This window comes from Podarcis tiliguerta, assembly GCF_965153285.1.
Source record: "Podarcis tiliguerta genome assembly, chromosome: 6".
Taxonomy (NCBI): Eukaryota; Metazoa; Chordata; class Lepidosauria; order Squamata; family Lacertidae; genus Podarcis; species Podarcis tiliguerta.
Window position 1 is genome coordinate 28,511,676 of NC_139539.1, and position 10,862 is coordinate 28,522,537.

The 10,862-nt window shown below is 41.6% G+C and overlaps 1 long non-coding RNA gene across 2 annotated transcripts in view; it reads left to right on the forward strand.

Moving 5' to 3' along the window:
- LOC310679225 overlaps positions 1–8,859 on the forward strand; it is a 22,129-nt gene extending 13,270 nt beyond the window's left edge. The window contains exon 5 of one of the 2 annotated variants that reach the window (XR_014512152.1): positions 8,223–8,859. This is a non-coding gene — a long non-coding RNA (uncharacterized lncRNA). Of the gene's footprint in view, positions 1–288; positions 835–8,222 lie in introns of those variants that run through there. The other variant, XR_014512154.1, reaches the window with a different exon arrangement.
- The last annotated feature ends 2,003 nt before the right edge of the window (positions 8,860–10,862 follow it).

Genomic DNA, 10,862 nt, shown 5'->3' on the forward strand with positions numbered 1-10,862 from the left:
GTATGGTGTGGATGTGGCCCTCGTGTCACACTTGTAGAACTCAGCAGGTGGATGGGGACAAAACTAGAATTAGTTGTCTCTGCTTGTCACTGGATCTAGGTCCACTCCTCATTGGTTATACCTACTTTTGGCCTTCCTGCCTTCTGCACTGCCAGTCCGGATGGTCACTTGCCATCACTGGTCAGGCATAAATGGGGATTGGGGGAGGGTGTGAAGGAATAGGCCTTTTGCGGCAATCTCACATCAGGAATACAGTGCACTCCCTTGCCTCTTCCAATGTCCTTCCAGGAGCTGAATACCCAGTATGAATTTGGAAGCAGATTTGGAAAATGACCAAAACCCAAGTGGAATTAGTTGGAGCCTTTCATGGGAGGCCAAAACAAAATCTATTTGCTTAGCAGCTGAGCTGTTGGGGGGGGGGGAGTACTTATGTTTTTATTGTAATGAAAAGCATCCAACAAATCTGAGCTAAGCAAGGAGATATTTACAGGAGCAGGAATTATATCTGCATGGTTTAACAATAGATATCTGTGATTAGAATAATTTACACAATGTTTGAAACTCTGAAATTGTCATAATTTTTGAAAACCTGAGAATGGGTGGAGAGCCTCCATGCCAGGAAACTCTGGCAGCCACGTACAAAGCTCTCTCTATGGCATCTGGAAGAACTGTGTATTAAGTGGCACTATGCATCACCAAAGGCACCACGTGCGAGAGAGAATTTTGTTGTTGCTTTTGTTTTTTCAGCAGCCTAAGTTTCATCTTTATGATCCTCAAATCTGCTGTTTCCATTATCTGACTACAATAAACAAAACTACAGAGTAGATTTTTAAATGTTGGCAGTCATTTGGATCATATTCCTAAATGTATACTAAAAGCAAAAACATGAAGATGCATCACACCACCATGCTTTAACACTGCAGAGCAGGCTGTAAGTCATTGCTATTCTGCTCTATTTATAACTTCCGAAGTAGGCATGTTTTGCTCATTCTGCTACCAAAGGAGATAAAGTCAGGGAAATCAGTCTGCCCAGCAACTTTGGCATCTTTATTTTAATTAACTTGAAGATCAGCTGAGGTTTTACAATGCACTTTGAACGTGCAAGCTCAGCTCTTGCAAGGCTTTCCTTAATTTCCATTGGCATTGTTTAGGGAATCTCAATAAAACTAGAAAAGAAAAGGGGAAAAGAGGAGAAAGGATGAGTTTTCAAAGGGGTAGGGAGGTTAGATCGCCAGTGAGAAAGGTATGGTGGCTTCACAAAAAAAGCTGACTCATGCAGACTGCTCAAAATGGCTTCTGCACAACAACTGCTACAAGCAGTGAATCATTTGAGGCTTGCCACACAGATCGGTTCGCAATGAATAGTTTGAAAATGTCTTCGCAGTGTACGGTATGTACAATATAAAAGTGACATGCATTAAACCAAAAATAGAACCGAAAACCAATAAAACAACAATGTAAAAACATATAAAAACAAATTTTAAAAATGATTCCGTGGATTCATACACATAAAACGTGGTCTGAAAAACCTGGGCAAAGAGAGAAGCCTTTACAGGGTGTCTGAAGCAACTTATGGTTGTTGCTTCACATACGGCAGAAGGGCATTCCACAGTACAGGGGCAACAGTGGAAAATGTATGTTTTGGCTGGATCCATGGGGGGGGGGGGAACGCTACGGGGAAAAAATCTATAGAAAGAAAGCTCCCAAGGCAATCTGCCATTGACTTTGGATTCTGCTCTATAGCGCCATCTGGTGTCACATGTTTATAACACATTTTAAACACTATAAATTGACCTATGTCAATTTATGTCCTCTGGGTCACCGCCCTATAAGGTATGCCATTATTAGGGTGCCATGAGTAGAATTTCACCAGATTGGCAGCTTAGGTGAAGACTGAAGAAACTGCATATGTGAAGAGGTTCTTCAACCATCCCTTGAAGTAAGAGAGTAGCTTTAGATAATTGAGGTGGTAAAGTAGGTAGTTCACTTTTGTAGGAACTTAAAAAAAAGCAAAAGGCAATCACAACAGTCTTTGAACCTAACTTCCTTTTTTGTGGGATCTGGCTGTTTAGCATTACTCCTGCCTAAGATGCCATAACAGCACTGCTGGCTTCATTTGATTTCCTGAGCTCCATAACCAAGAAGGTTGGCAGGGTAGTGGGGAGGGAAATATTAATTATTTGGAGATTTCCACTGTAACAGCAGGGTAGCCTCTGTATAAGCAATCAGCTATAATGGTAAACCAAGGGAAAGCCAACGTAGCTGGAAGATGGCAGAGAAATCTAGCAAAGCAACTCATTCGACACCAATTAAAATGCACAAGAAGCCATCATCCCTGTAATAATCTTTCTGGGGTTAAACCCAATCTGCCAAGGCATATTCATAATTCATTGACCATTGTTTTCTCGCTGCTGTTTAGAAGCCCACAGCAGCTGGAAAGTGAAACCATGAACATTGTGGTGACATGGTGAATTTGTGTGTGTTATCAAAGGGGGAGTGATTAGAGAAAAACTGAGAGCCTTATATTCCAACATATAATCTAGTGATCCACAACTTGTTGTTGCCTTAACACTTCTACTTGGTGTTAGGAAGGTTTTGTTGCTTCTCCTCTTCCTTTTATTTTTTTTAAAGAGAAAAAATAATCAAGTTCCACGTAGGTTCAAGAGGAAACAATACCTACCAACCATACCCCATTTGTGAGACTGGCTTTTAAATCTGCATGAAATTCCTTCCTCTGGTAATCAAGGTGCCACCTGCCACCTCCCAAAATATTAGGTTTCCATTTCAATAAATATATTAGTTTGACATTTATATTTACACAGCAACAAAACACAGACCTCGTTTACAAGCAAGCAAGCGGCAGAAATAGAAATTCAAATATCCAAAACACCTCACTCCTCCTCAAAAGCCTGGTATGTCTTCGCTGTGACCAAAATGGCATCAATATCATGGTTGGATGTACTTCAGAAGGTTCATTTAGAAGGCAAAGGGGCCACTGAAGAGAGAACCCAGTCATGGACTCTCACCCAAGAAATCTCATTAGGCATGAGGACCATCAGCAGAGCTTCTCCTGCAGTTGTTAAAAGAGGCAAGTTGGTATGGGAGGAGGCCTAGGTCATTTAGGACCTTACACTGTAATATTGACATGTTACATTGGGCCCAGCTCCAGCTGTATTTTCCTTTTTGCGAGAAATGTTTTAAATAACCTGTGCTTCTCTGTCACAAAAATGATTAAGCAAACTTAGAATTAATTTCTCTCTCACATAGTTGGCGTGCTCAACAAGAGAGCTCTTTCCTTATCTACTTCCCAAGTATCAGGCTGGTTATACTGTAATTATATTGTATTAATTACTGTAGTTTTTATAAGCATTAACCATCCCAAAGAAAAGCAGGGTTGAGGCACAGTACTGGTGGTGAATTAATATTCAAGGGAGACTAACCTGGCTGGCACTCTATATATTGGAATTTCTAAGCATTCCCCATTTATAGCATAAGGTGATGTTGGTTTATTTAGTCACTGAAGTAGTTACAATCTGCATTTTTACAAAGTAAAGCAAGGTGGCATATAACATACAAGAATATAATAAAAATCAGTATAAAACATCAGTAAATAGTGGTCATTTAAAAATAATATATACTGCAAAGTGTTGTTTAAATAATACAATTTCCAGAAGACGACAATTCCTCCTGAACCTCTGCTAGTAGGGAGTTTTCCTTATTTGTTTTATTTATTATATTTATATACCCCCTTTATATTCCAAGGATCTTGAGGTGGTGTACATGGTTCTCTTCCTCCCCATCTCATCCTCACAAACAATCCTGTGAGGTAGGTTAGGCTAAGAGATGGTCACCCAGTGAGCTTCATAGCTGAGGGGGGATTCGAACCCTAGTCTCCCAGCTCATAGTCCAGACTCTCCAAGCGTCCCTATTTTTCAGGGTTGTCTCTGATTTAGAGAAGCCGTCTCGGTTTTCTGATTTGTTTTTTGGGGGGTTCTGTTTTTTTTGCCAATAAATTTTTATTATTTTTTCATTAAACATACATTCATTATACAAATAAATCACATACTTATTTTTAGCTCTGCCGAGCATCGGACTTCCCTCCATCCCTTCGGTTGTGGTGACCTCACCGCAACACATGCTCTCTAGGAGGAGAACTTGATTTCTCAAAAGGGACCTGATTCTATAATACCATACCCTCCAACATTTCTCCAATGAAAACAGGGACATTCTATGGAAAAGTGGGATATTCCAGAATCAAATCAGAAACCGGGACAGCTTCTCTAAATCAGGAATGCCCCTGAAAAATAGGGACACACTTGGAGGGTCTGTAATACCTTCCAAGAAACTCCCACTGATCAGATAAGTGAAGATCCTGAACTGATGATGACTTGATATTTTATTTAGGCAAAGAGTTTGGGCAGCTATGCCTTTGCCTACAAGAAGATCACCAAAACAGGCCTATTTTGAAGCAGTTCATCTATGGATGATAAAATGTTAGGGGGGAATTCCTCCCCAGTCAAATGCTATGAGCAGCTCACCAACTTCCACGGTTCATCATAACAAGAGCTGCTGCAGCAGTCTGAAAGTAAAAGGTGCCTGTTCTCTGACTGACATATTTTGCTTCAGCTGTCAGCACTGCAGGTTATTTCTGTGCTAAAACTGATATGTCATGTGCGTAATGTTGTCAGGCTGTCTTAAGGTTTGCCCTGCTAGCCTAATAGGTCCCTAGTAATTATATTAAGTTGGAAGGAAGGAAGGAAAGAAAGAAAACTCACAGAATACCACCAAGGAAAGCACAGTGGTACTTCCAGTTACGAACTTAATTTCTTCCGGAGGTCCATTCTTAACCCGAAACCGTTCCTAACATGAGGCGCGCTTTTGCTAATGGGGCCTCCCACTGCTGTCGCCGCGCGACTTCCACTCGCATTCTGGGGCAAAGTTCACAACCAGGAGCATCTACTTCCAGGTTAGCGGAGCTTGTTACCCGAATGTTCGTAAGGAGGACGGTATGTAACGCAAGGTTCCACTGTAGTGTGAGAGTGTTTGGTCAAGAGGGCAGATTTACCGTACCTGGAATTACACACAGACACAGACACAGACACACACACACACACACACACACACTGTGTGTGTGTGTGTGGAATAAAGTTTCATATCCTAATACATTGTTTGATTGCCCGTGGAGAGATGCTCAGTAAAGGCCTTTGAAGACACAGATGGGCTGTAACCATGTTGGTGAGTAAATACTGCCTCCTGCTTTGCTTTTGTAACCCCCGTTAGCTTTGCTTCCCTCTCTGCTTCACTCTGGCCCTAGCTTTTTCTAGTCATCCATTCCTTGACCCCCTTTCCCTTACTTGACAGTCTAGGGATGGAGCAGAAATTCGATTCGCTTTGCATTTAAAGGTGAACATCCCTAATTAGCACTTTCACGAACCAGGCCATTCTGTGACTCTCAAAGAAATCAAATCACAATCTGGAATGAGCAAATCAAAGAGGGTGGACAGCTCCAACTTTTTGGATAAATAAAATAAAATCATGCACTGCCTGACACTAATTTTCTGCCAGATTCTTTAACAACTGTATTGGAAAGGTGGGGAGAGAATATTGAAAACAAGACAGGCCTTCTCTCTCCCAAGCTTCAATGACAACTTGAGTTAAGCTCTCTCCGTAATAGATTCAAGCAGAGAGGTTCAAGCTGTATGAGTAAGAAAAGAAATGAAAGAGCTTTGTTAAATATAATTTTAAAATGATTACATGAAAATGCCTAATTCTGTAAATTGCTGCTAAATTGAAGGAATATGCAAAGGAACATTGTCTGTACTGTTTACATCTGCAGCTGAGCATATTAGAGTAGTCACTGTGCAATTTCACAGCAGAGTTTATAATCAAATTTTCCCATATCAGTCATATCCACATATATTGTATGATCATGCTCATACTGCTGTGTTGAAACAGATGTTTACGATAATGCTATTATTCTTGAATACATAGCTTCACCACTGATTGCACTTAGAAAGCTTGTCAAACTTCTAACAGAATGCTTCTGTGGTGCTTATTTTTGTGGGCTTAACACATTTCCCAATGGGATGTGAGAAAATGCTTACGAATAATGTGTAATTTGTAGTGTGTGTATATAGAAAAGGTCTGCAGCTTGATTACACCCCCCCCCCAAATGTGGATAATGTGATAAGGGGAAAAACCCAACATAAAATGTTACCTAACAGCAGACATGTTGAAGCACATTGCATGGGCATTTTATATTGTTTTTAACATGTGCTGTGACATTTTGCTTGGTACCATTGATCACCACACCCCTTATCAGGCATGGCCAAACTTGGCCCTCCAGCTGTTTTGGGACTACAACTCCCATCATCCCTAGCTAACAGGACCAGTGGTCAGGGATGATGGGAATTGTAGTTCCAAAACAGCTGGATGGCCAAGTTTGGTCATGCCTGCTTTACTCTCATTGGTGAGGAGCTCGTTGGTGGACTGCTGGTGGGAAAAGGCACAGCACAGCACAGCACGCACACTTCTTAACCCACTGTTCTGTGCGAGTTTGGTATATTGGAAACTTGTGTCACAAACATAATTGGCCCATGCCCAAAAAAATACCTGCATGCATGGCCACAATGGGCCTCAGCTTTCCAGAGGTCAGGGATGGTGATTGGAACCCTTATTTGGATGGAAGCCTGTGTGGTGTAGTGGTTAAGAGGGGTAGACTTGTAATCTGGCAAACTGGGTTCAATTCCCCACTCCTCCACATGCAGCTGCTGGGTGACCTTGGGCTAGTCACACTTCTCTGAAGTCTCCCAGCCCCACTCACCTCACAGAGTGTTTGTTGTGGGGGAGGAAGGGAAAGGAGAATGTTAGCCGCTTTGAGACTCCTTCGGGTAGTGATAAAGTGGGATATCAAATAGTGCAAATGTCTCCCATCCCCAACTGCCTGCTAATGTGGATGAGAAACACTGAGATACAGTTCTTTCAAAAATGCTCGTATGTGGACAGATGTGCACAAAAGTGCACATGGGAAAATGGGATCTGTGCAATGATGTGGGCACTAGCAGTCTGGTGTGTACACAGCCTCTATCCACTGTGGAGATGGTGGCCCTGATCGTCACCTGGCAGCAACACAATTCTTCTTGCTTTCTTCATTTACCTCTTGTTGCCTTTATGTTGATTCTTGTAGGAAGAATACAATGGTGCCTCTTATGGCCATTTGGCAGCTGGAGATCTTCCCTGCCTTTGTCCATGGACAAGACTCTAAGCATAGACCTTTATTCTGCCCACCCTTCCTTTTTAGCATTTAAATAGTTTCTCCATCTCCAGTCCTTTCACATTGCATTTCACTGTCATGGCACTTCATTTCCCCAAGTACTTTCTTACTAATTTCTCCCTGCTTCCTAATGTTCTTCCTGGTAAGTACCAACTTGCTAATTTCTTCCTTTATGCCTTTTTATAAAAAGGCTGAACAGGACGTTATGAGAAATAAGTGATCTCTCACAAATGTGGATTCTTCGCTTTTGTTTTTAAAAAGGTGATGGGGATATCACAACCGGGAGGGTGAGGTTAACCCTCCCCATGCTATTCAACCTGGAAGAATGCGATTTAAGTACCAAAAAGCAGCTTTCGGGAGCGTTAGAGTCAGAAAAAAGGGCTAACCTTCAACTTCCCACTCAGTGAAAACATCAACAGTGTGTATGGTGGCTATGAGAAAGGCAAATTCCATGTTAGGGATCATGAGGAAAGAGATTAAAAATAAAACTGCCAATATCACAAAGCCTTTATGCAAATCTATGATGTGAACACACTTGGAATACTGTGTACAGGTCTGGTCTCTGGATCTCAAGAAGGACATTGTAGAGGTGGACAAGATTCATCAAAGGGCTGGAACTGCTCTCCTACGAGGAAAGCTTGCAACAGTTGGAGCTTTTTAATTTAGAAAGAAAAGTGAGCAAGGGAGGACAACAGAGGTGCATTAAATTATGCAAGATGTGAAGAAAGTAGATTCAAATACATTTTTCTCCTTCCCTCATAATGATAGAATTCAGGGTCATCCAATGAGCTGAATGTTGGAAGATTCAGGCCAGGCAAATCATGCTGCAGTTCATCTCCCGACTTCTTTGTTTATTGTCTGCAGTTTTATCTAAGGGTGTTTTTTTAAAAAAAACAACAACTAATAATAATAAAAAAATCATACTCTTTTGTTCTGTTTTTAATAACAGATTTCCTAGGAAGTAATTGTGCTGCATTTCAAAAGCTGTTGGAAGTGGCTGGTTACGAATCAGATAACATGAGTAAACTAACGGTAATGAGCTCAGCAACTATTGTTCCTCTGCTACAGGAAGACCTGAGATTTCATCCACTTATAGCAGATGGATACAGTGGTCGGCTATTACTCTGGATAGTCAGTGCCTTCCTTCATGCTTACGGAGGAGGGGAAAACATACCGATGTTGTGTGTACCCATTGTGTATACCAAGCGTACTCATTATATTCTCACAATGGGACAGATAATAGATTTGGAGGGGGTCGTTTTAATTAATCCCCTGCAAACACCGTCTCCCTCCAAACTCCTTTTACTGTAGTGCTCCAAGCAGCTCTGTTGCCCAGCATCTGGCAGCTGCCTCTTATGCAGGGAACCATCCCCTGATGTGCCACTGCCCTCCACTTCAGACCCAGCTGCCCACCTCCTCCTCCATCACTCCACACTCTGGAGTTTTCTTGCTAAAGTTGTCTCCATGTGTTAAGACTGCACAGTTGCTTAGCCAAGTCTTGTGAACACAGTGGTTAGCTTAAGTCTGTATTCTCTGAGTTCCTTTCTTTCCTACGGAGAAAAAAAAAGTGATGCATTTTGTACTACTTTTTTGTCAGTCTAATTTTATTGTTGATTTTTGCTGTTCACTGCCATGGTATTTTTGCTTGATGTTGTCAGTTACAGATTTGATTTTTTTAAAAAAATAATTGCAAATAATAAAATAAAATAAAAACTGCTCCTGCCCGGCAGCTGGACAACCTAGGTTTAGCCTGACTGGTCTACCAGTAGGGAAAGACTCCCTCAGCTCTATCGCACCTTCCAATCACCTCCAGAAATAATTTCAGCATAATCTTTCAAACTCCTTGAAATTGCTACTTCAAATAATGCAAATGGCAATTCAGCCCTGAATTTTCATTCAACAGTTTTGTAGCTTCAAGAAGCTTCCTTCTCTTCCCCTGTCCCTTTCCGCCCACTTTCTTTACAAGATTTTGATAAAATGAAGTGCTGTCTGCTTGGTGTGAACATAAAAGTTTCCTCCATGCATTTCATGAAGGTTTTGCCACCGTGTCAGATATAAGTTTGTGACATTCATCATCCCCTCCCATTCATCTCTCCTTTGTAAGCTCAACTATCCTACTTTCTGAAGTCCCTCCATGTACCACTGCCTTTGACATCCTCTAATCATTTCCTCTGCCTAGTCTGTATCTTTCCCAGTAATATTGCAGTCGGGGGGTGGTGTGTGACATCTGCGCACACAGTATTTACATAAGATTTCTGTTTTCTATATTGGAGTCAGTGTATAGTTCTACAGAATGAGGCCCTTGAGATGACAGAATTCTGAAGTGCATCACTTGTGGGCTCAGGTGCAGTTGGCCTCAGGTCACTGGGGGAGGAGCATCGGAAGCAATAAGTGACATGACATCATTTTGGGGGTTGAAATGGCCACAACTCTATGGATTACAGATGTAAGAAGGTTTGGCTTAGGGGCACTGGGCAAGTATCCGAGATCAGCCAACTCAGTTGCTGGCTGATAACTTCATCAGGGTAAATCCTGGGTTAAGGATCCCCATATGACCACATCAAATATGGGTTACCGCTCCACAGCCCCAAGTGAGAAGTTCTATGGTCTGTCAGCCATCTGGGCACACAGACAAAATCCTTCCCCTTTCTATGGAGGCTCAAATGCAGAGTGTGGGGAGACAGAGACCTCTGCTTCTAGGTCTGTTTGGATTATTTCATATTTTGTAAGCCTGTGCTGGACAGTACAAGATATTGTATGGATATTTTTTGGATGTATCTTTGTTGCTTATGTTCTGTTTTTAAAGAGTTTTGCAAATAAAAGGTTGAATAATACTTTTATGGGCCTGGACCATGATTACTTCCAAAAGGAGTCAGTTCTTATGCTTCCGGTCACTTTGAACTGTACAATCTTAATATCTGCAACACCTGGAAGGCTGCTCAGAAAGAAAGTTGGTCCTTGGACTGAAAAAAGGTTCCCCTCCTTTCCCCCTAAGATTCCTGTGCACCCCAACTTTGTAATCAGCCCCATGTAACTCAATGAACTTTCCTTTGGAGTGAAGGTGCATAGCATAGTGCTGTACACTTTGAGAATAATTGCAACTGAACGTGCATCCGGGAAGCTACAGGGATGATTATCCATTTAAATAAAGAGTTCCAGCTCTTCCATCTCCAAACAGATGTGAGAGAGGTACTGTGTTCACAGGCCACAAAAGGGAACTTAAATGATATGCAAAATACAAGATGTCATGGTTTGACATTCATCATCACTTTTATGAAAATATCTAATAAGTTCTAAGTAGGTGTAAATGTCACATCGCTGAAAGCACCTACTTGCTATCATCCAGTATAATAAATGTTTACAAACACATTTACGCATAAAATACCAGCACAAGTGAAACATGAAATAAGCTTGAAGGAAGTATAAAGATAAAACCACGGTAACTTTATCCTCCAACTGTTTGGATTCACATTTGAGGGAAATACTGGGGGCTGCAATGGCAAGGGGGGGTATGAAAAGCCCTTCTCTGAGCAACAAGGCAGCAGTTGTATTCCACTCACCCTCACCCTCCTATTTTCCACCTAGCAAA